Source organism: Staurois parvus, unplaced genomic scaffold (genome assembly GCF_062004578.1).
Source record: "Staurois parvus isolate SC_StPar_1 unplaced genomic scaffold, SC_StPar_1.0 ptg000151l, whole genome shotgun sequence".
Lineage (NCBI taxonomy): Eukaryota > Metazoa > Chordata > Amphibia > Anura > Ranidae > Staurois > Staurois parvus.
In genome coordinates, this window is record NW_028317947.1 from 23,211,032 (window position 1) to 23,237,500 (window position 26,469).

The 26,469-nt window shown below is 44.6% G+C and overlaps 1 protein-coding gene across 2 annotated transcripts in view; it reads left to right on the plus strand.

Annotated features, from left to right (window-relative positions):
- Positions 1 to 26,469, plus strand: part of KANSL1 (KAT8 regulatory NSL complex subunit 1) — a 156,170-nt gene that overhangs the window by 6,749 nt on the left and 122,952 nt on the right. Inside the window, exon 3 of one of the 2 annotated variants that reach the window (XM_089674648.1) lies at positions 376 to 492. The gene's annotated coding sequence lies outside the window, so the exon portion shown is untranslated. Of the gene's footprint in view, positions 1 to 375; positions 493 to 6,084; positions 6,232 to 26,469 lie in introns of those variants that run through there. The other variant, XM_089674647.1, reaches the window with a different exon arrangement.

Below are 26,469 nucleotides of genomic sequence, written 5' to 3' on the forward strand. Positions count from 1 at the left end.
TAGAGTCACTGTTCAGCCAATAATCCACCGTCTGACTCCCATTTTTTTAAGCTATACCATATCCTGGATTGTTCTATGCAATGCAGTGGTTTTATAAAACCGTCCATTCAATTTATATTCCAACAATCATGCTCAATAGAACAGATGGTAATATGATGCAGATTATTCAATAAGATGGCCAGCTATAGACGATTTGCATAGTTGCAAAAGGAATATAGAACACTATATATTTATGTAGAGCCTCTGTATTTTGGGTGGTAAGAGATGACAAGTAATGGAAATGTATTTGTAGAGTTTGTTTTTTAGGTGTATAAAATGACTACTCTATTTGTTTCTTGCAGCACAATAAAATGGGGTTTTCTGATTTATCCACAGCTGGAGTTTGGCCAGGATGAATTCCTGCCTCTTTCTACAGCTAATTTGTTTTACGGCTGCCATGACTGCCCTGGATTGGGCGCATCATCTTATTGCTTCGGGGTCTTCTGGATCCAGGTACCCATGTTGGAAGAGGGTGGTTTGTATTTTATCCCTTGGAATGGGCGGTTCTATGATTTTGTGTTGTTGAAATCTACTTGACTTTACTGTTTGCTAAAAATGTTTTATTAGATAAACTAGGAATGGGATGTTTTATCTGAAAAGTATAGTGTTTAGTTTGTTCCTAAACTCAGCTGCTGATGTCATAAAATCAAATTTAACCCTAAAAGCCGAGCGCACAAAAGTCTGGGCCTTGACGCCGAGCGGCCGCATATTTGCGTACCATTTGAAAATACATATACGTGCTGAGAGCGCGTGCCCTGTGAGCTCCCAGCACATATGTCCGTGACTCATGGAAAGGTCCCGATCCTCCTTGTGATCGGGACCTTTTCTGATCATGTGACAGCGAATAACGGCGGTTACATGATGCTAGAGTTTTCCCCTCACTTTCTATCCTGTTGACAATCTTTTACCAGACAGGCAGTGAGGGGAACGCTCTAGCAGCATCACAGACAGAAATAAAAATGCTTTTCTTACATAAAGTAGGGCAGGGCTAGAACCCCTGTCAGATTTTTATTGATGTCAGTGTTCCTGTTGCAGATTTTCCCTCACTTCCTGTCTGGTAAAGTGTTGTCAGCAGGATAGCAGTGTAAATTTCTCTTAACGAAACCCCAGATAGCAGAAACCAGGCAGACAGTTTAATCTTTCCCGCAATCTAAAACTAAAAAAGTCTTTAGCTTGGCATGCACTTACAGTAAATTGCCACAAGCCCAGGCAGTTGCAGCTCTGGGTTTCCCTGTTAGTGATGCAGCTTTTCTGATTGACCGCTTCCCGAATGCCCTGTAGCAGAAATACTGCTACAGGGCGGCAGGGCTGTGCAAAATCTCGTATATACGTATTTAGCATTTCCGGGTAGAGGGAGCTCGCGCACCACCCTACCCGCGCTGCCAGGTCTCTGTTCTGCACAGCAGAGAAATACACAGCAGTATGTTTCCCTAGTAAAGCACACACAGTAAAACAGCATAGTTAACCCTTTGATCGCCCCAGATGTTAACCCCTTCCTGCCCAGTGCCATTAGTACAGTGTCAGTGCTTTTTATTAGCACTGATCACTGTATTAGTATCACTGGGGATGTCAGTGGCAGTTAATCAGTCCCCCCCCTCAGTGTCAGAATGCCCACTGCAGTCCCACTATAAGTTGAAAAAAAAATCCAGCATATATGCCGCCATTTTTAGACGTTATAAGTTTCATGTAAACCAATTCATTTACATGTATTGGGATTTTTTTTTTTAGCAAAGACATGCCGCAGAATACATTTTGGCCTAAATTTATGAAGAAATTTGATTTTTTTTTTTTAAATTTTACTGGATATGTTTTATAGCAAATAAGTCAAAACTATTGTTATTTTTTTTTCAAAACTGATATTTATAGCACAAAAAAATAAAAACCGCAGAGGTGATCAAATACCACCAAAAGAAAGCTCTATTTGTAGGAAAAAAAGGACATACATTTAATTTATGTACAGTGTTGCATGACCACGCAATTGTCAGTTAATATAACGCAGCGGCTTATCGCAGAAAAAGGCCTGATCTGGAGGGGGGTAAATCCTCTGGAGGGCAAGTGGTTCAGGACCAATAATAGGTCACACAGTGTTGAACTGTGAGCTCTTTATTCTCATCAAAGTGTAACTGTTGATTGTGGACAGACCTCTGATCTTTATACAACTCTTAGGCCCCTTTCACACAAGCGTTCTGTATGTCCGTTTTTCATCCGTCTGTTGAAAAACGGACACCCATGTATTTCTATGGACTAGCTGATGTAAATAGATGATCATCCGTTAAAGTCCACATCCGTTAACATCCGTTTTTTTTTTTTTTTTTTTTTTTTTTGAACGTAAGAAAACCCTATTTTTCTTCAGTTTTAAAAAAAAAAGAAACGGATGAAAAATGGATGCAAACTGATGAAAAAAAACAGAACACCCATGTGAAAGGGACCTTATTCCATTAGAGTTCAGATAGAGATCCATGCTTTTTATTTTTTTATATTTTAGTAACACTTTCTGTCTTTTTTTTTTTTTTTAAATCTGATTGGGTGCTATTGGTAATTTTGGCCAGATCCTTTAATGTGAAAACTTGAACACTGATGTTCACTTTTATTGAATATACTGCACATGTTTTAGCAAGGCGCCCTGAATTATTTATCTTACATCTGAATGCAAATTAGTCTGCTAAAAAAAAATTAGTACATTAAATCCTTTTTTATTTTTTGAGCCCTAATGAAGGGGAATTTCCTGGCCTTGAAATGCATTGGCTGTTTTATACATTCCAACCATAAACTGATACAATATTGGACTCCTGGACATTCGTTTGGCACTCTTATTAGACTGACTACACATAGACTCTTAATCTGGGTGACCCCTTTTCCCAAGGGGTCCCTTGTTTTGTGTCCAGTTGCCAAATCAAGCCATTGGGCCTAAGTGATGACTTAATTTACCTATCAAAAAATCGTTTCCAGTTCCTGGTCTCAACCTTTTCTTGGCAGTCAATAAGTTGGGGAGTAATGTTATGGAAGTCAATATACCTATCAGGAATATTAAGCAGATTGTGCTGTGCTCCAGTATTTGGACACATGACATAGAAACCCAGTGGCAGTTCACGGAAGACTGATATCGGCGGAGTCTTCAACCAGAGTGACATTGGTGCCCACAATACACAGCTAGTATGGATGTGGGATCTGAATTGCTGTTATATCTGCTTAGTACAGTGTGTAGGTGAGGTTTCGCTGACTAAAGGCTCATACACACAATAAGAAAATAATACGAAAATTTCCATACGAGGAATGATCAGTCCGTTATCTGTTTATTAGTATAGTGCTTTTGACAGCCAATTCCGACTGTTTGGATGAAAAAAAAACAAAGGTGCAAGCTAGAAAATGTTTATCATATATGAACACAACGTCCGATTTTCCTTCAGTGTGTACAGTAATCGTACAATCAATAGAAGTCACAAGACTGCTCTAACTGCTGATGAGAAAAGGTATTTAGCAGATTATATTTACTAAAATAATTGCATTTTTCACGTTCTGTGTACTGTGGGAGACCGGATATAGTGAAGGCAGGGTCCTAGGTTTAGTAACACTTTAAGGGCCCATTCACATGTGCGTTGCGGCAATGCATGCTTAACACTTTGCCGCAACGCATGCCAACACACCTGATCTACGCGTGGTGCAGTTCATTGTGAATGGCACCCCAATGCACTCTACTATAGAGTACAACGCACCACAGTAGGCATATTGTGCTTTGTGGTGTACTGCATTTTCAAAAAGGGACATGCGTTTTTGTTGTGGTACTTTGGCAGCCAATTTATAATGAATAGGCTGTTGTAATACAACCTACATTAAAGCGGAACTTCACCCCTTTTTTTTTTTTTATGGTTCTAAAGGCTGAAGGTTTTTTACCTTCATTTTGTACATGAATGTGATAAACCTTCAATGTGAAACTACCCAGCCAATACCTGAGCTCGATCTCGATCCAGCGGTGTACATGGAAACGGCGGCTCTCCTGGGTCTCTCCCTCCTCATTGGCTGAGACACAGCAGTGGGAGCCATTGGCTCTTGCTGCTGTCAGTCACAGCCAGTGAGGACGGGGCGGCGCTGAGCCACGCTCTGTGTGTCTTCTGTAGAGAGAGAGGCGGCTAGGGAGCGAGCACGCATGAGTGCCCCCAGAGAAGTCGCTTTCGCTAGGGTACTCGGCAGGGGGGAGGGGCCAGGAATGCTGACGAAGGACCCCAGAAGAGGAGGATCAGGGCTGCTCTGTGCAAAACCATTACACAGAGCAGGTAAGTATAACATGTTTGTTATTAAAAAAAATAAAAATCTGAACATTTATTATCATTTTAATGTTCCTTTCTTCTAGCTCATCCTCCTCCCTGTAACACAATTGCAAAAAAAAAAAAATATATATTTTTTTTTATGGTAAATTTGTTTTTCCCTGAAGTTCAGGTCTGTAATTCTGGTATAGGTGAGGATGTACGTAGGCCCTGCGTATGTTCAGAAATGCCGCAGGTCACTCAGGGATCCATGGCAGTGCTTCTGTGCAGGCACACGGTCCTGTGAACTGCTTCCTGGGATTTCTAGGTCATTCATCCCAGACGGCAACTCGGGGGATCTCGCGCATGCGCATAAACAGCGCCAGGTCTCTGCCACTTAAGTGGCAAGGCCTGTTCCCATTCCCTGTGCCCATGTGCAGACACACTGCGGGGATATGATAGGTCCCAAAGACCTGGAAAGGGTCTCTGCAGCATGTGCCAGATCAAGATGGCGGTGCCGGAGAGGAACAGTGTTGGGAGAACTTTCCCTACAAGCAAGGCAACGCTGGACTCATGGACTAGTATGTTTTTTTTTGGGGGGGGGGGGGGGGGTTTTGTTCTACTTTTTTTTACTTTTCTACAAAGACAGGTTTGGATTTAAAATGTTTATTTATGATAGTAAGGGTGGAGTTTTCTTTTATTTATTTATTTCAGGTACTTGTATAGCACCGTCAATTTACGCAGCACTTTACATACATATATTGTACATTCACATCAGTCCCTAACCCTCAAGGGGCGTACAGTCTAGGGTCCCTAACTGACATTCATACATACACATACTAGGGCCAATTAACCTACCAGCATGTCTTTGGAGTCTTTAATGCGTGTAAAAATGGACCATAATGCACCACAGCTTGTCCCTTTAGTATAAATGGGCCCAGATTTTAATTGGCAGCTGCACTTTGCAGAACACTTTTGGGGGTGATTCATTCAAGCATTGGTGACACTTTTCAGATGGTATAACCGTGTTAGAAAGTCCTGCACCAAATTCATGAAAACCATTTTCTTTTTTTTCCGCCGCGTGCGGAAAGCGGAGGTAAAGAAAAGCGATTCCATGTTGGAGCAAGTTGTGTTGCAGACAAAAGTTCTGTCTACGGCAGTTCCGCAGCAAGTGAAATACACCTTCCTGACATTTACATGAATCTGTGGTAGGTTGCGCCATTTGTTGCACGGAGACAGATTTCTGTCTTGATTCATTCCAGGGTCATTGCCTTCATACATGCGCCCGTGCGTAGCACAGGTTGATCCGGCACTGATGTGCTCGGCCGTAGAAGTGGCTAGACGTTGAGAAAGGTTACTAAGGAGACGGCAGTTAGCCCTGTGCGGCTGGTCAGGAGGATCTGCGCCTTGTATGCATGTTGCATAATAGGTCTGATGTTCCATGAAATCCGGCATATGACACGTTGTGTTCGCTCTTTCGCCCCCTACTGGCCACGAGCCGCCACCGCAGCCCCAGTGTCTCTATACCAAGCAGCAGCTGGAAGTACCATTCAGCAGCACACAGGGTGGAACGTCTGTCACACAGTCAGCTGGCTTTTTGTTTTTTTTTTTCTCCTTGCACCCTTTGTTCTCCTTCGGGCTGTTGAGTGTGGGTTTGGTGGATATTGCACATTACAGGGATTCCTCAGCATTGCAGAGTGGCGTGCTGCGGGTGCCAGTTGCTGGGCTACATAGCTGTGCTCCCCTGCAGGCTGGCATGGTCTGATCCCTGGGCTGTGGGGGAGGGAGGGGAGGGGGGGGGGGGAGTGTTGCAGAAGCTCACATTAGTGCAGCTTGTGTGTGGTTAGTGCAAAGCTGGAATATGAGGCAGTAGCAGCAGCGATGAACTGTGAGCTCCCTGTGCTGAGGTCTGCAGCTTTTCCCTTCTCTGCACTCTTCCCTCTGGCTGCCTGTGAGTACAATGCTTTGTCCTTCCCAGCCCTTCCTTCCATGCTCCTCTATGGGCATGCCTGCCTTCACCTCTATTGTTTTGGAATTTCCCTCCATGTCAGCTTGCCATGCAAAGGATCCTCCCCACCCACCCCCCACCTATGGTTTTGCTGCAAAGTGCAAGCTCTGCAGTCTAAAATCCCTTTGCCCTCCCCGCCACCTTTTTTTTCTCCTAACTGCCCGAGATTATGACTTTTACAGATGAAATATTAATTGATGTCACTTTATCTGTGGAGCAGTGTGGGATTTGTAGTCTTTTGTGGTTTACAGTAGTGCAGCATGACATGGCTTGGCTCGGCCCTGTCACTTAGCCATGCCTTATACGGATCAACCCCATTGTGTGTGTTTTATTTTGTTTATAGATTGGTTTGGACTGTTCACCCCCAAAACTGGTGGGCTGAATCGCTCACTGGTATGGGGGCTCCACACCTGGTGCTGTTTACTCTGTTCAGTCTCACTCCTCCTGCTGCAGTAGGAGAGAGTCTCTCGCCTCTTCATCCTCCAAACTCTGGAGTGTAAAAGAAGGGGATGAGCAGCCCGGTGTAGAAATCTCCCACAGGGGGACAGTGGAGCGATTCAGCTCTGTGGCATGGAAAACTGAATTCTCCTTTTTCTTGGTGGACTGATCCTTTAAGTCAGGCATGCATGGCTTTGTACGCTGCAGTACATGCAGTTTACGGAGAGCAGCAAGCCAGGGAAAAGTCTTATGTAACCCAATTGTAGAACAAGTGAATGCACAATTGAAGACTTTCTTCGGCTTGTCACATCAGGCCCGGCCATGCCGTGTTGCTGGGAGCACAATTGAACACAACAAGGGGAGATTAGCAGGGCAAGGCTCAGGACCGTGCCTGTTGTACTGTGACCTCGTGGCCGCCTGCTTTGGGTGGCAGGCTGACAGTGTGCATGCTTTGTGTCTTCCCTCTGCAGAGGAGCCGCACACCTAGGGGGCCTTCGAATTCTTATTACCAGGACAGGCTGGGCTCATTAGCATGGAGATCAAAGCCCGTTCTGCTTGTTGTTCTAGTGGCAGGCTCTGTGATATTCTATTATTATAATGATCGCTGACGCTCTACAAACTGACCCCAGGATTCTGCTCAGGCATTTTATTTATGGATTTGTCTCCCTGGCTTTGAAAGATCTGTACGTGGGTCCTATGGGGGCTACAAGGTGACTTTTTTGGGGGATGCAATCACAACTTGAAAGAGAGCGGTAATAAAAGCAGATGGGATAAGTTCATAGAGATGATGATTATTTGGGAGTTCTATAAACCGTTTGCTCAGCACTTTACAAAATAAAAGACTGCAGAGTTACAATACAACTCAATATAAAACAAGAGGGTATGGAGCAGGGGCAGACTGACAACTCATGGGGCCCCCCGGGCAATAGGGGATCATGGGGCCCCTGTGTCCTTGCCCAAACTCAAAAAAGCCTATGAAAAAGGTACCAGGGGCATCTCATGGGGCCCCCTACTGACCCCGAGTTTCCAAATGGTCAGTCCGCCCCTGGTATGGAGGGCTCTGCTTGTCGATAAAATGTTTAGAATGTATTATTTTATTGCACCTTCAAGTTATGCAGTGCTTTACATTTTGTACGTTCACGGCAGGCCTTTCTCTCAAGGAGCTTACAATCTACTGTCCCATCTTGCATACATACAGGCACATGCTCGGGTCGAGTTAAACAGAAGCCAATTAACCTGCAGTGCGGGTGGAAGCCCACACATGTACTGGGAGAACATACAAGCTAAATGGTTAGAACTTCCGCCTGCCAGTACCAGGTCCGTTGGTTTGAATCCCAACCACGGCACCACCTGCCTGGAGTTTGCATGTTCTCCCTGTGCCTGCTAGGTTTTCAGTTTGCTCCCACACTCCAAAGACATGCTGGTAGGTTAACTGGCTCCTGTTTGTGTACACGGTAGGGACTTTAGATTGTAGACGGTCAGGGACTGATGTGAATGTACAATATATATGTAAAGCACTGCATAAATTGACGGCGCTATATAAGTACCTGAAATAAATAAACAAACCAAGGACCCTTGTACTGCAAACCAAGGACCTCAGTGCTAACTACTAAACAGGCCATACATGGGTCAAATTTCGAATGATTTTGCGATAAAAAACTTTGTTCTGTAATCCAATGGTTCCACCAATGATTTAAAAAATCGGTCGTTTTTCACGAATTTTCCAGCATGCCCGATAAACGAAATGGTGAGGAACCATGAAAATCAGCCAATGCCCCACTAACAGAGCGAAAATCGAAAAAATGTATTCTTGGGTCTGATTTTCCGAACGAAAATCGTTCAAAATTGACCCATGTATGGCCAGCCTAATCCCCTGTGCAGGTGTCTACATGTTGCGATCCTAACTCAAAAGAGAGGTAGTATTAAAGTGCATGTAACCCCAAAAACTATTTTTTTATTTTTTTTTATGTTGCTGCATGTGAACCTTGTAAACTTTAAAACTGTGTAGTTTTAGTATTTATATTTGAAGAAAAATGTAGACTGCCAGCCCTGGCACGTCCTTTTCCAGGGTGACAACGCTCACCCACTGTCTTACAAAGCGGTGATGATGTTGTCAGCCCGCTGTGTGTCAGCTGATGTTTGGCTCATGAAGAGTCTCGCCGTTATCTTACTAGTGGAAATAAGAGAGTTTTTGTAATGTTTACAATCTGTTTTCCATCCGCTGTAAATATGGAATTGATTGTAAGCTCCATGAGCAAGGCCTTGCTGTTCCTTCTGCAATGGACTGTGTTGTAATTGTACTGCCCCCCTTCCCCCCCTTTTATATTGTAAAGCACAAACTGTTGGCATTGTACTGCCCCTCCCCCTTTATATTGTAAAGCACAAACTGTTGGTGCTATAGAAATCCTGCATGATAAAAGGTTTATTGAAAAGCTATAGACACCAGTCAGAGGCACTGAATGCATGGCTGCTGTCTGTACTGTGGGACCAGAGTGCCCATGCACTGATCCTGGTGCATCGCACTGTTTACTTTTACAGAACTTTATTGAAATGTCATGAGTGATATGTCAATACAGTTCTATTCACTGCTGCAGCATTATGATTGGGTGGCTCACTCCGTAATCTGCTGAGCTAAAGTAAAGTCATTTTGTCTTGTCTATGTATTGGGGCTGCACCGGAAAGAGCGGCCAGTGTGTCTCAAGTGTGGACTGGCCTGTGGACGTGTGTACATTAACCTCAGGTTTTTCCACAGCATTTTGCAGAAACGCAGTACAGTCCATTTAACATGATTTTCTGTGGGACAGGTTCACATCTCTTCACTGCGTTTTTTGGAAAGGGACACAGATTTTTTTTTTTTTTTTAAAAACACAAAAAGTTGCGTTTTTGGTTCTATAGACTTCAATGAAAACACTGCAGAAAAGCATGTAGTGCATTTTGATGCGTTTTGAGTTTTAAATCTGCCTAGCAACAAGAAAAATTAAAAAAAAAAAAAAAAGAAAACCCTCCTCGCCCCCCCCCCCCCCCTGCAAAAACAAAACACAATGCTGAAACGGGTCAAACGCAACCCGCATAGGTGTGAACCTAGCCTAAGTGTGGGGCAGCTGTCAGCTTTGGCTGCAGAGAGGGACTGGTGTGGTGTGTTTTGGCACATCACACTTTCTTTCTTCTTTTTTTTTTTTTTTTCTTTCATGTTTTGCATTGTATTGGTATTGTTCTGTCACATGTTCTGTCCTCCTTTGTAATGTACAGCACTGAGCAAACCATTGGCGCTTTATAAATACTGTATAATAATATATGACGCTCACAAAGTGAAACTTCATTTGTATCACTGCACAGAAGCACGGTATCTTGCAGCACTGTGCAGGGACACATGGTGCCAGCATGTCTGCATTTTTTCACAGCTCACTGCTCCATACCCTCTGGGCTGTGTTGCAGTGTGAACGGGGCCCATAGAAAACGATTGTTTTCTGTGTGCCGTAGTGGTGACTGGTGTTCTTCCGCTGTGGAAAAACACCAGTCACCAAACTATGCGAGTACAGGTCCTTTGCTGTTGGGGGAGGGGCGGGGGTGTTAAAAATGCACAGTTGATCTGCGTTTTTTAGCACCTCCATGCAACCCCTGCTTTCACACTGATCCATTTTTCTTCCCTGTTTGCGTTTAAAACAGCGAAAGAAAAATGCATGGCCTTTAAATTCTATGGAACTCTTCACACTGGTCCTGCTCACTGCGTTTTTGGTGCAGTAACAAAACCACGCCAAAAACACATCTCCACATTGAAATCATTGAAAAAGTGGAAAAACCTGTGGTTGCATTCTTGATGCGCTTTGGATTCTCCATTGAACTCTGTTGTAGCAAAAAAACGCTGCTTTTTTTTTTGCTTTCAAAAAAAGTCCCTGACCCACTCCAAAAACGCAGCAGCTCAAAAAAGCATGGATGTGAACGTGTTCCATAGGACACCATGTTAGATGGACTGTAGTGCGTTTCTACAAAAAACACATTGGTGTGAACAGAGCCTCACAGATCGGGTGAAAAACACAGCAAAAATGTGGCAAAAATGCACATGCATTTTTACTGCGTTTTTTGCAACGGAGTAGGATGAAAGTAGCCTGATATGCAAAGGCCATGAACTGAGGTGAACACATGTTGTAATGCTTTGCTTCTTGCCCACAGCAACAATTAGTCCCTGGTCACACCGCTGCCATTTCTGTGCGATTTCTGAAGACTCGATTGCTACTTGTGAAGATTTTCAACGATTTCTGGCAATGTGCAGTGCGATTTCCATTATATTCTATGTATGGGAAATCGCAACAAAACATGCTGAAAAAGTCACGTGAGAACTACTTTAAAAATCACGCTGCAGCAAATTGCACGTTAACCCCTTCATGCCGGATCGTCCCGGCGTGAAGAGGAGTTCCTGTGGCGGGAGGTGGGCGGGGCTTAGTGTCATGTAGCCGATGTGACGTCACGGCCGGTCACAGGATCGGGAAATGTCTCGATCAAAAGAGCGGACCGGGACCTTTCCGTGAGTATCGCACGTGTGCTGGGAGCACGCAGGGCGCGCTCTCTCAGCACATATGTTTGTTACATGAACGCAAATGTGTGGCCGCTCAGCGTCTAGGCCCAGACGCTGGGAGGCTGCACATTTGCGTGCGGCCGGCGTGAAGGGGTTAAGACACATTCATGGGGTGTGATTTCAATTTGCACCTGAAATCACACCAGTATGATGCTTCAAGCGTTCTTGCAACCATGTGCAACACATGCAGTGTCTTAGCAATTACTGGGTATTGGCAAGGAAGGTGTCACATTGTTTCCTTGCTGCCTGTGAGATGCCTCTGAAAAGTGATCTGAACATGGCTGGCTTTTCAGAGGGGTGGTGATTTAGACACCAGTATGAACTTAGCCTGAAAAGAGTGATAGACATAGATCTATAGAAATGTACACTATATTGCCAAAAGTATTGGCTGGCCTGCCTTTCCACGCACATGAACCTTAATGGCATCCCAGTCTTAGTCCGTAGGGCTCAATATTGAGTTGGCCCCGCCCTTTGCAGCTATAACAGCTTCATCTCTTCTGGGAAGGCCGTCCACAAGGTTTAGGAGGGTGTCTATGGGAAGGTTGGACCATTCTTCCAGAAGCACATTTGTGAGGTCAGGCACTGATGTCGGGGGAGGAGGCCTGGCCTGCAGTCTCTACTCTAATTCATCACAAAGGTGTTCTATGGGGTTGAGGTCAGGACTCTGTCCAGCCAGTCAAGTTCCTCCACCCAAACTGGCTCCTCCATGTCTTTATGGACCTTGCTTTGTGCACTGGTGCGCAGTCATGTTGGAACAGGAAGGGGCCATCCCCAAACTCTTCCCACAAAGTTGGGAGCATGAAATTGTCCAAAATGTCTTGGTATGCTGACGCCTTAAGAGTTCCCTTCACTGGAACTAGGGGGCCAAGCCCAACCCCTGAAAAACAACCCCACACCATAATCCCCCCTCCACCAAACATTACACTTGGCACAATGCAGTCAGGCAAGTCCCGATCTCCTGGCAACCGCCAAACCCAGACATGTCCATCGGATTGCCAGACAGGGAAGCATGATTGTTCACTACAGAGAACACATCTCCACTGCTCTAGAGTCCAGTGGCGGCGTGCTTTACACCACGGCATCTGACGCTTTGCATAGCACTTGGTGGTGTAAGGCTTGGATGCAGCTGCTCGGCCATGGAAACCCATTCCATGAAGCTCTCTACACACTGTTGTTGTGCTAATCTGAAGGCCACATGAAGTTTGGAGGTCTTTAGCTATTGACTCTGCAGACAGTTGGTGACTTCTGTGCACTTCAGCATGCGCTGACCCCGCTCTGTCATGTGACGTGGCCTACCACTTGGTGGCTGAGTTGCTGTTGTTCCCAGTTGCTTCCACTTTGTTATAATCCCACTAACAGCTGACCGTGGAATATTTAGTAGCCAGGAAATGTCACGGATGGACTTATTGCACAGGTGACAACCTATCACGGGACCACGCTTGGAGTCACTGAGCTCCTGAGAGCGACCCATTCTTTCACAAATGTTTGTAGAAGCAGTCTGCATGCCTAGGGGCTTGATTGTATACACCTGTGGACATGGAGGTGATTGGAACACCTGTGTCACATGATTTGGAGGGCGGGGACAATACTTTTGGCAATATAGTGTATTATAGGTACAATAGGTAGATATAGAATCAGATGAACAGAAATGGAGGGAGCTACTATATATAGATCTAGAATACGATGGATATGTAATCTATGGGTGGCTCTAGAGGTGAAGGATTCCTCCCTGTGGGATCAGGTATGATGATGATGAATGTGATCCAGGTGTGTGCGGTTCCTCGCCCTGTGATTGGTCAGCTGGGGGAATGGATACATTTGTAGCGATGATTGGCCGCCTGTCATCACCACGTGTGTCTTGTGCTGCATCGGCCATTCTTGGAGGATTTCACAGAAGTGAAGTGTAATGTCCTCTCCCTGTGACGCTCTGTGATTGGTGGATTTCCTCTACTCCGGTCCATCACGCTGAACACATGTAGTCAGTCCTCCTCGGTGTCCGGTGGGTTCTCCTCTCCGGGCGATCGGCGGCGGTCATTGTGCTCTTGTGTGTCGGGACTACACCTCCCAGCATGCTCGGCTCTCACCCTCCGTGACGTCACCCCGCCCCCCCGGGTTGTTTGTGTTGTGCGCGGGAGGAGGCTGGTGGTGCAGTCACGACGGGTGTGCGGGCGCCCTCTGCTGGTCACCAAGCGGCATTGACTGTCAGTTCATTTATCGTGTCAACATGGTCTGCAGCGTTGTACAGAACAAAGAGTGCCTGAGATACGGGGGGGGAGAACCTGTGTGAGCATGACTCTGATCACCCAATCAGCGAACCCCCTCATCTATGTGCACAGCTTGGCTGAAAGGTGACTTCCACTTTTGCGGCCACCTACTTTGTTTTCTATGTTCCCATTCATATAGTATGACTTAAGTCTAGGTTCACACCTAAGCGTTTTGCAGAAACGCACAGCAATCCATCTAACACGATTTCCTATGGGACAGGTTCCCACAGCGTTTTTTTGGAAAGGGTCAGGGACTTTTTTTAAATGCAAAATGTTGCGTTTTTGGTTCTATAGACTTCAATGGAGATGCTGCAGAAAGGCATGTGATGCATTCTGCGCTTTAATCTGCCCAGCAACAAGTTAAAAAAAAAAAAAACCACGTGCAAAAACGCACTGCAGAAATGGATCAAACGCAGACTGCATAGGTGTGAACTGAGCCTAAAGTAGTATTGAACCCTCAGAGGATTCCCCCCCCCCCCTTCCTGACCAGGCCATTTTTTGCGATATGGCGCTGCGTTACTTTGACAGTTGCGCAGTCATGCACCCAAATGACATTTACAGCCTTTTTTTCCCACAAATAGAGCTTTCTTTCAGTGATATCTTATCGCCTGTGAGGTTTTTTTTTTTTTTTGTGCTAATGAAAAAAAAAAAAGACCAGCAATTTTGAGGGGAAAAAAAACTTCTTTTTTTTTTACTTTTTTCTATTAAACATGTCCAATAAAAAAAATTAAAAAATCAAATTTCGTCATAAATTTAGGCCAAAATATATTCTGCTCCATGTCTTTGCTAAAGTAAATCCCAATACGTGTAAATTAATTGGTATACATGAAAGTTATAGCATTTACAAATGGCGGTGTATATACTGGGATATTTTATAATTTTATTTTTTTATAACTAGTAATGGCGGCGATCAGTGACTTATAGTGGGACTGCAGCGGGCGATCTGAAATGGGGGAACTGACTTGGTGTCACTGACATTCTCAGTGACACCAATATAGTGATCAGAGCTAATAAAAAGCACTGACACTGTACTAATGGCACTGGGCAGGAAGGGGTTAACATGTGGGAGGATCAAAGGGTCAACTGTGTGCCATTTTACATACTGGGCTGTGTTTGTGTTTCACTGTAAGCACAATGCTTTGCATGGCTGTGCAAAGCAGTGAGCAGGAGCTGACAGGAGAGAATGGTTTTGTTTACCCACCCCCCCCTCCTGTCGGAGATTCTCGGCAATCACCGGGCACCAGCGAGTAATCACCCTCCGGGACCTGCTGATTGACAGCTGAGGCTGCGAATGGCAGTGCGGGTAGGGCACATGCGTGCACCCCTTACCCGGAAATGCAAAATCGCATATATATCCCTGATTTCTGCGCACCCAGCAACCACTTTATAACACAGCGGCTGGTGTGCGGTCCGGCGGGGAATCAACGCTCTGTATTGCACCGTTCCAAATTAACTTTATTGAAAAGTCACACAGACATTTCATTAAGTTTAATTGGCTGCTGTGTGGTGCTTCGCACTGCACTGAAAGAAAAGTTGTGCATGCGCTATTCTCTTTCAATGCACTGTTCCCACCCACCAGGCGGTATACATACTGAGATATATATATATTTTTTTTTTAACTAGTAATGGCGGCGATCGGTGACTTATAGCGGGACTGCGGCGGGCATTCTGAAAAAGTTGTGCATGCTCTCTTCTCTTTCAGTGCACTGTTCCCGCCCACCAGGCATCAGGCACACAGGAGACCAGGCATTTTGCTTTGTCATGCGGTAGGACTGTGCTGGAATAACTGCCCCACCGCATCTGGTGTGAATGGACCCTAATACACTGAGCACTATAAAATAAACATTACCCAGTAAACTATTTGGTAAAGTTATTACCCCAGAACTTGCAGTTTACAACTTTCAATGCTGTTGGCTCCTGCTCTCTCTGTGCTGCTTCCCTGAACTTCCAGTCTTTATAGCAAAGAGTTAACAGTAGACAGTCCTGTGTTTTTGGAGGCCATACACCTGCTTCCATACATCTGTCAAATTAGGAACTGTGGCTGTGTTCATAAGGCTGCTGTAACCCCATAGTGTAACATAGGCTGCCTGCACACCGCAGTAACCACATATAAAAAAACAAAACACTGATTTATACTGTACAGGTCACACTGAACTTTATTAACTCGGTATAGTTTTATTTTTTAGCTTTACCAGGAATTTTGTACATTATGTGTATGTCTACTAATAATGATTTTAGTGAAAATATCATTTTGATATTTTTAAGGGGAGCCCGGCCATGCAGGCTGGACGGGACCCTGTGATCTCTAACAGCAGCCCTGGTAGGCAGACACAACTCTAATCCCTGCGTACAAGTGTGACTCCATAGGATGCTGCGTGAGAAAGGAGCCACCTTGAAACAGGAAACCTGGAGCAGTGATCATGGCATCAGCCTAAACTGGAACATAGGCAAGGATTAAAATGAAGCTGCATATTCAGTGGGGTGATTAAATCAGCTGCTGAAAGTGCCTGAAGGACAAGTTGACTTTTGTATAAATAAATAACTTTTTATAGAGGTAAAAAATTTACATTTTATTGTTTTTTTTTTTTTTTTTATTAGTAGTCTGTGGTGCATTGTAGCGTGGGTCAGCCGGTACAATGTCAGGATCCTGCAGATTGTCAGTATACCTGTCTGCCTGGACCTCAGGCAGACTGTTACTAAAGAGCAGGAAGAATCGATGAACTACTAGCTCCTTCACATCTCATTGAAAACTTAAACTACAAGCCATTTGCCACAGCAGAACATGGGACTTGTAGGTCATTTATTCACAGAACTCTGTGAATGAATGATGCAGCCATGTGGATGGAGAGGATCCCCCGCTGTCACAATGGGAGATCAGCAGGGGGAGGGGGCTGCTGCTTTAGTAGCCTGTTACATTTTACATCCTGAATACAGGTATAATCTGTCACTAAAGGTGAACTTTGCTTTACAAAAAATAGGGGTTTAACCACTTGCCTGCCAGAGGATTTACACCCCTTCCTGACCAGGCCATTTTTTTTGAGTGACGGCGCTGCGTTACTTTAACTGACTCAGTGGTATTTGCTCGCCTGTGTTTTTTTTTTTCTATTTTTTGTGCTATTAAAAAAAAAAAAAAAAAAGGCCGACAATTGAGGAAAAAAACAATATTTTTGACTTTTTCCTATTAAACATGTCTAGTGTAAAAAAAAAAACAAAAAAACTAATTTCATCATAAACTTGGGCCAAAATGTATTCTGCTACATGTGTTTGCTAAAAATAATAATTTCAATACATGTACTTTAATTGGTTTACATGAAAGTTATACAAATGTCGGTATAGATACTGGGATTTTTTTTTTTTTACTAGTAATGGTGGCGATCAGTGACTTATAGCGTGACTGCTGCGGGCATTCTGACACTGGGGGGGAACTGACTTGGTGTCACTGACATCCCCAGTGACACTAATGCAGTGATCGGTGCTGACACTGTACTAATGGCACTGGGCAGGAAGGGGTTAACATGTGGGCCGATCAAAGGGTTAACTGTGTGCTGTTTTACTGTGTGGGCTGTGTTTGTGCTTCACTGTAAGCACACTGCTTTGCATGTTTTGTAGCCCAGTCCAGCCTTGTGTAGGTCTACAATCTTGTCCCTGACATCCTTGGACAGCTCTTTGGTCTTTGCCATAGTGGAGAGTTTGGAATCTGATTGTTTGATTGCTCCTGTGGACAGGTTTCTTTTATACAGGTAAAAAAATGAGATTAGCAGCACTCCCTTTAAGAGACTGCTTCTAATCTCAGCTTGTTACCTGTATGAAAGACACCTGGTAGCCAGAAATCCCGCTGAATGATAGGGGATCAAATACTTATTTCCCTCATGAACATGCAATCAGTGCATCATTTGTTAGACATGCATTTCTTTTGTATTTGTTGCTATTCTGTCTCTCAGTGTTACAATACACCGAACATTCGATTATTAGACCGATCATTTCTTTGTGAGTGGGCAAACATTCAAAATCAGCCGGGGATCAAATACTTATTGTGTGTGTGTGTGTGTGTGTGTGTGTGTGTGTGTGTATATATATATGTGTGTGTGTGTATATATATATATATATATATGTGTGTATGTGTGTGTGTGTGTGTGTGTGTATATATATGTGTGTGTGTGTGTGTGTGTATATATATATATATATATATGTATGTACACACACGTGATTTTGTGCTCCGCTCCGGTGCCTAACTGTAGCAGTATTACTGTTCTAGGGCGGACAGGAAGCGATTGATATCACTTTAAACAGATAAGAGGAGCTTTGGATTATCTGAAGCAATTGTCATTACTTTCTAACACTTCATAGACCTTCTTTTGTGCTGAGTGGCAATTGTTTCCTTGTTGTATAGGAAAAGGGGGATAAAACTTTCCCAGGACATGTACTTTGTCCATCAGCTGGGCAGGGAGTAGGGTGGCACTGGGTTGTGGTGTTGTGTCCGGCAGACCGTATTGGTGTCATATTTGTGCGCTCCAAACAGAGCGTAGTAATGGCTCCAGTTGTTAGACTTACAATAGAACAGGGACCTTCATAGAAGGCCTTTAGAAGCCAGCGAGGCCTGACGGTGAAAAGATTCTGCTCCATTGTGGTCATGTCATTATGGATAGTGCAGTATAATTCACCAGTATACCCCCCCCCCCCCACCCATACTGCCCTCCACATACTGTACTGGTCAGGGAGAATCTCTCATTGCAGGTCCTGCTCAGTTCAAGATAAAAAGTGAAACTCCAGCTACAGACTTGTCACCGGGGACGGACTGACAACTCATGGGGCCCCCGGGCAATAGGGGATCATGGGGCCCCTGTGTCCTTGCCCAAATGGTCAGTCCGCCCCTGCTTGTCACATGAATGTACTGAGGATTTCTGAAACCATTATTTTCAGTGCTGGGGTCTTGTGGCGGGTATTTTTTTAGTGCAGGCTGGATCTGTTTGGGTTAAAGGATCACAAAAATGACCGGAGTCTGATGACTGCATGCGGCTAATACTTTAGTATTCAGTGTATGGGTTCCTTCTGAGTAGTTGGTTTTTAACTTTTTCATACCTCCTCCCTTTATCTGGGTCTTAATCACTGTGATTGGCTGTCACAGTAGTCGTATGACCGAGAGCTTGTCCTGCCTGGTCCCGATCATTACCCAAGATTGGGGGCTGTCTGTGACAGGTCATGCACCATGCTGTGATTGTGCTTTCTTCTTTCATGACATGGTTAAGGGTAAGAGTATGGGAGGGAATTTTTTTTTTTTTTTTTTTGTACCCGTGTTTGTGTAAGGCTGCTTACACACCTGAGAAGTATTTAAAGCGTTTTTGCGTTTAGAAAAAAAAGTGCCTGAAAAGCTCAAGAAAAACTCTTCCCTGTTTATGTGAATGTATTTATTTCAGGTACTTGTATAGCTCCATCAATTGACGCAGCACTTTACGTATATATTGTACATTCACATCAGTCCCTAACCCCTCAAGGGGCGTACAATCTAAGGTATATCTATGTATGTTTTCACACTGAGGCGTTGTGGTGTGGTGTAAATACTCCTGCTTGCAGCATCTTTGGGGCATGTTTGGTGAGTTAACCACTTCCCGTCTGGCCGTTGTATATAAACGGCCGAATGGTGGCAGTGAAGGGTCGGGTGGCCGTTTATAAACGGCCTCCCCGCACCCTGCTTGTGTGCGCTCCCTGGGAGCGCTCAGCACCACGATCTGGTGCCCACTGTGTTCTCCGGAGCACCAATCGTCGGACGGGACCTCTGTGCGAGGTCCCGATCATGTGATCACTGATTGGCCAGTCAGTGATCACATGCAGAGTAGTAAGCAAGGATGTCACTTGTGACATCCTTGCTTACTACGTGTGAAATCTGTGAATGCTCAGAGGTCACATGGTTAAGGCATGTAAAAAAAAAAAATCTTCATCACCCCCCACAAGTAGTACAGTATCACCATGGTGACACTGTACTGCTAGGGTGGCAGTATGTAAAAAGACAAAAAATAAATCATAATATAAAAAAAGTAAAGAAAAGTTTAAAAATTATAATTTTTGGTTATAAACTATTTTGGGTTATTTTATTTATTTTTTTTACTAAAAAGATAACGGAATTCATTTTGGACAAGATTTATGATGAAATATTATTTATTTGCAAAATCAGTGTGAAAGTAGCCTTAGAGCGGATCAGTGTGAAAGTAGCCTTAGAGCGGATCAGTGTGAAAGTAGCCTTAGAGCGGCTGTCACAATCAGCTAGTGCTGGAAAACCAACGTACCAGATGATCTTTATCTTGTCTGGGATTCTTGTTTAAAAAGAACCTTTCCCTTCTTCTTCCAAGTTCCCAGAGAAAATCCTTCATTTGTATACTTGGATAATGCAGCCCCCTCTATCACTTCTCGGGGGGGTCAATGGCCTTTTTGCATCTTGGGTGATGATTTTTTTTTTCTCTGAAAACTTTTCCCCTGCTGATGCTCTAGACCTCTGATCATCCACTAGCAGATATCTAATAAGGTCTTGTACACATGGGCCTCATTACGGGACAGCGCAAGCTTTTACTGAGCATTTGCAAAGCTGTCAGTGATCTTCAAGCAGCTTTATTGGAGCCTTGAACGCAAATGTCAGTTCTGTTGTGGGGATGTTGAACGCAGATCATAGTAGGAGTGATGCCGGTCACTTGTAACAAGCTGCTAGCGGGCTTCCAGTAGTGCTGAAGCGTATGGCAGCCTACTGAAGATTACTGCTAGCAGCTTTTTTAGAGCACCCATCGCCCCCATTAAGATCTGTGTTTTACATCCGCACACTGGTCTGCTTCAAAAGACTTCAACAAAGCTGCTAGAAGCTTTACAATCACTATATTACTGCCTGCTGTACACACGGCTCATATACAAGGTGAAGTCCATATATACAAGGCTTCTCAGTATCAGAAATGCTGTGGATCACACTGATGTGGTGCGGAATTCGCAGCGAATTCCGCACCGCATCAGAATCGCACCCGTTCATACGAACCAATGCGGGTGTGTATGTTAAGTTAACAACACCCCGAAAGCGGTGCGCAAAACGCGGTGCAATGTGCAGAATCGGATCGCATAGGTGTGATCTGATTCTACTGCGGACCAAAAAAGGCTCCTGCAACTTTTTGATGCGGTGCAATTAGTCATATAAAATATACGGCTCCAATCGCACCGCACACAATGCATGTGATCCGCACAGGAGTGCGGTGCGGTTCATGTACGAATCACATGCGATATACCGCACCTCATATATGTGAACGCAGGCTAAAACCCAATTCTAGTACTGAACAGATATCTGTACTACCTTTTGTTTGTAGAGTAGCATGTTTGGTTCGATTTGAGCTACGCCATAGCCGTGATTCTGGACTTGTTCACACCCCAACACACAGAAAACGCATGTGCGTTGAAATTCATTTTTAACACATTACACCACAGTTTACGGTGCATTGAACTGTGTTTTTAAATGCCATTTTTTCTGTGCAAGCCATATCAAGGGTCAAAATTCTAACTTTTTTTTTTTTATTTTTATTTTGTATCAGTTTGTGTTGATATGCATTGCATACATGATGGATTTTTAGGCAACACCCCTGTATTTTGTACACAGGGTACATAAACAATTTGTCCTTGCATTGAGCCTGGATAAAATATCTTGCCTGTATGGTCCTAAAATGTTGCTTTTCTATAGAATTCTACAAGAATAATGCTTTGCTGGGTTTTTTGCCTTCCTCTGAATCAACTGTGGGTGTAGGATTATAACTTTTTTTTTTTTTCTTTTTTTAATGTTTGAACTGGATGGACTTTTGTCTTTTTTCAGCCAGACTAACTATGATACTATGTAATAAAGAGCTTTTTATTTTGAAACAAACTTGTTGGTGTGGCCAGTGAGAGAGTGATGCCCATTAGCTGCAATGTTGCCGCTGGATGGTGAGATTACCCTAGACACTCCATCCACAAAAAAAGATAACGGGCCTGAAATCCATAACCGACCTTCGATCCAGATGGACAAAATCATTTGTTTAGTTATCGAATGACTGAGTTGGATGATACAGACCTATGGGAACATCATGGCAGTGCTTTTGATTTCGCCCACAACAAGGGCATTCAACATATCCAACAGGCGAGCTCTCGCCATGATGTCGCAGCTTGGGAGGGCAATTTTAGACCAATGGGGTGAGCAGAATGGGAGTGCAGTTTATGGATGGGCCCAGGAGATTGACCCGGATCACATATGTGGGTGTTGTATGTGAATAATGACTGCTTCTGATTCCTATACAGATTTGTTGACTTCTGGCAGCATTGCCCATCGCAGCCTGTTGGGTTTTTCATTTCTAGAGAAGGCAGTACAAGGAAGAAGCGGGCTGTTTCTAGAGAAGGCAGTACAAGGAGGAAGTGGGCTGTTTCTAGAGAAGGCCGTACAAGGAAGAAGCGGGCTGTTTCTAGAGAAGGCCGTACAAGGAAGAAGCGGGCTGTTTCTAGAGAAGGCCGTACAAGGAGGAAGTGGGCTGTTTCTAGAGAAGGCCGTACAAGGAAGAAGCGGGCTTCTCTGGAGAAGGCCGAACAAGCGGGCTGTTTCTAGAGAAGGCCGTACAAGGAAGAAGCGGGCTGTTTCTAGAGAAGGCCGTACAAGGAAGAAGCGGGCTGTTTCTAGAGAAGGCCATACAAGGAAGAAGCGGGCTGTTTCTAGAGAAGGCCGTACAAGGAAGAAGCGGGCTGTTTCTAGAGAAGGCCGTACAAGGAAGAAGCGGGCTGTTTCTAGAGAAGGCCGTACAAGGAAGAAGCGGGCTGTTTCTAGAGAAGGCCGTACAAGGAAGAAGCGGGCTGTTTCTAGAGAAGGCCGTACAAGGAAGAAGCGGGCTGTTTCTAGAGAAGGCCGTACAAGGAAGAAGCGGGCTGTTTCTAGAGAAGGCCGTACAAGGAAGAAGCGGGCTGTTTCTAGAGAAGGGCGTACAAGGAAGAAGCGGGCTGTTTCTAGAGAAGGGCGTACAAGGAAGAAGCGGGCTGTTTCTAGAGAAGGGCGTACAAGGAAGAAGCGGGCTGTTTCTAGAGAAGGCCGTACAAGGAGGAAGCGGGCTGTTTCTAGAGAAGGCCGTACAAGGAGGAAGCGGGCTGTTTCTAGAGAAGGCCGTACAAGGAGGAAGCGGGCTGTTTTGGGCAGCAGTCCTTTCTTTTATATGTTAGTCCCTATATTGTAAAACATGCAAAAAAAGAATCCTCCAGTCCGTATGTTGTATCAGATTGGCCCAAACTGCATTAAAAACCCGACCCAAGGAAGGTTTTAAACTTTTAAAGTCCATTAATGAACATTGCATTGAAAGTAATGGGCTGGCGAAGGACCTTTGTAATGCTGTGCTGCAGAGCATGTACCTTGTTGTAGTGCATTACAGGTCCATCCAAGGGGAATGGCAGTGCCATGCATGTAACATGTACTAACACCCATGTTGATGTACACATTGCCACAAAGGATGTAAATGGAGCCTACAAGATGTATGTAGATTGGTAGTCGGGCGGACTGACAACTCATGGGGCCCCCGGGCAATAGGGGATCATGGGGCCCCCGTGTCCTTGCCCAAGCTCAAAAAAGCCTATGAAAAAGGTACCAGGGGCATCTCATGGGGCCCCCTACTGACCCCGGGCCCTCGGGCAGTGCCCAAGTTTCCAAATGGTCAATCCGCCCCTGTTGGTAGTAGAGATTTTCAGATTTATCTGCTGATTTTGTTTAGAAAATTCCAGGCACCTGGCTTCAGTGCTCACTTGGTATGTGCAATACAGATCGTGGTGTTCTGCTTTCACTGGCTGCATGCTTGCTCAGCTTTGGTGTCTCAAAGTAGGCCAGAAGCAGGCAGGGAACTGGTATTTTCAGCAATGGCCCCTTCTCAATAGGATCCTTTTTGTTTAGCATTTCTTGGGAAGGTATTCTATTATAACCAGAACTCCGTTCACTCCATAGAACAGCACAACAATTCGAAGGAGTTTGTTTCCGGGCTGTCAGGCATGTATTTGTAGCAGCGTGAAGAGCACCGTCATGCCGTGCAGGTTCCTCCTGAGCGATTAGCATTCCCAGAGAGTGTGGTAATGCCGTACAGGTGTGTGCCCTTTGTAGAGTCACACACCCAGAGCCGCACCATTGTCTGAGCCCTGTATACCACAAACAGATACTTCTCTGTATACAAATCAGATCCACAGCTCTGGGGCAGGGAACACTGCTGCCTTGTGTTTGATTTACTGCTGGGAAAGGCTGCCAACACTGTTCTTGATGAATGTTGCATTGCCGGTACTGCAGGCTTGTGGGTAGACGAGGTAGTAGATTCATCTTCTGTGCCATGCCTGTGTTTAGATATATACATACCACATAAAACGCATCAATTATTGTACCTTCTTGGTATGTTGCGGGGTTTTTGGTTTGTTTGTTTTACATGTGTGTGTGTGTTTTCAAAGTAGACTTGTTATAAAAAATATTTTTTTTTTATTTGACTTAATAATGTGACTGTGTTAACAAAATTGCATTCATAGAGTAAAATGCATCTTTCCTGCCAAGGTTGGCCATACATTATACAATTTTCTTGAGATTTTTGGTTTAGATTTACCAAAAACCACATAATGAGGTCAAACCTAACAGCACCTTCAATTGTATCCAGATAGGCGGGCTCTTGTACTACATAGTTGAAGGTAAATCTAAAGGAAATTGGTCAGAAAATTGTATAGTATATGGCCAGCCTAATCACATGGATGGAGCATTGTGGGTGTTTCATGTCATTGGAGACTACAGAGAGTGCTTTAAGGCTGGCCATTGATTATACAATTTTCTTGAGACTTTTGCTTCAGATTTACCAAAAACCATATAATACGAGGTCAAACGTAACAACACTTTCAATTGTAGCCAAATAGGCCGGCCCTTGTATTACATAGTTGAAGGTAAATCTAAAGGAAATTGGACAGAAAATTGTATAGTGTATTGCCAGCCTAAGCCACATAGATGGATGGAGCATTGTGGGTGTTTCATGTCATTGGAGACTACAGAGAGTGATTTAAGGCTGACCATTGATTATACAATTTTCTTGAGACTTTTGCTTCAGATTTACCAAAAACCATATAATAGGAGGTCAAACCTGAGCAACACTTTCAATTGTATCCAATTAGGCCGGCCCTTGCACTACATAGTTGAAGGTAAATCTACAGGAAATTGGGCGGAAATTGGACAGGAAATTGTATAATGTATGGCCAGCCTTTGTCAGGCAGATAGTATCTGGTAGACTTGCAGTGATATTAGTGGATCAGAAAGGCACAACATTGTGCGGCACTACTAAATTGGAGGCAGAGCTTGTATATGTTAGGTTCAGCCAGGTACTTGTATCTTTGCAATCTGTATGAAGAAACAGGCAATTAAACTAGTAACTTTATTACAATTAAGTTTTTATACGTACTAGGGTCTTTGGTTTGAATCCCAACCACGGCACCATCTGCCTGGAGTTTGCATGTTCTCCCTGTGCCTGCATGGGTTTCCTCCGGGTACTCCGGTTTCCTCCCGGTACTCTGGTTTCCTCCCACACTCCAAAGACATGTTGGTAGGTGAATTGACTCCTGTCTATATTGGCGCTAGTATGTGTATGTATGAATGTGAGTTAGGAACCTTAGATTGTACACCCCTTGAGGGTTAGGGACTGATGTGAATGTACAATATATATGTTAATTGATGGCGCTATATGAGCACCTGAAATAAAATTTGTATATCTTAAAAGCTTAGCTACCCTTTCACATAATGAACCTATGTCAGCAAACTACATACCTGTAACGAGGGGGAACACTCGCCTCTCCTGCTGCCTGCGCTGTGTCCAGATGCATTCGGAGCTGATTTAATGTGGAAGCATGTAATTCTTTCCTATGGCTGAATTCACACCAGAAACGACCTATTTTTGCACGCACAGTGACATGCATTTATCCTCGGCTTGCATTCTTCCATCTTCTTTCGGCTGCACTGCAGTAGTGTGAACCCTGCCTGTAGGATAACCTGGATTTTGGACTGTCTATACAGCGGATGTGCAGCCAAAAATGCATCCCACTGCATGTGGCGTGAATAGGCCCATTCACATGGAGGATTAGGGCTGCGCACCACCAGGAATCAGCATTTCTTTGTGGCAGGTATGCACAGGTGTAATGGCCGACATCGCAGCTGCCCACATTTAACCGCACATCTGAGTAGTTACATGTAATTAGGGACAGATGATCAGCCCTGGATGCACACAGCTTGCATCCAGGATCCCTCATCTGTCTTTAATTTAGAAATCAAGGCTTCATCAGCCCAATCTAGGAACAAGTGGGACATGGAGCCAAGGAACACACGTTTCAGTGACTACAATTTTTAATTTTCTCATGCAGTGGTTCTGTGCCTACACTGCATGGGTTAACTGCTTATTCTTGTCTAGGGCAGGGGTGTCAAACTGATGGCCCTCCAGCTGGTGAACTACAAGTTCCATCATGCCTCTGCCTGTGGGAGTCATGCTTGTAACTGTCAGTCTTGCAATGCCTCATGGGACTTGTAGTTCCACAACAGCTGGAGGGCTGCCAGTTTGACACCTGTGGTCTAGGGGTTTTCAGAGCAGAGATATACTCATCTAATCTGCCCATCCTCTGAATGTAAGACCGGTCCCTGCCGCTTCTGCCCCACACCCCCTGTGCTCTAGTAGCGGTCTTGTGCCTCATGCCCTGGACGTGAGGATGGCAGCAACAGTCCACCACTGACCCCCGGTTCACATCTATGCGGCCGTGCGGACCGCGTTTTCACGGGCACGAGAGCCCATTCATTTGAATGGATGTCCGTGCCACGCAGAGAAAGAAGTCCCTGTACTACTTTGGAAAACGCAGCCCGCATGGTAACCTCAGTTCCCAGTACGG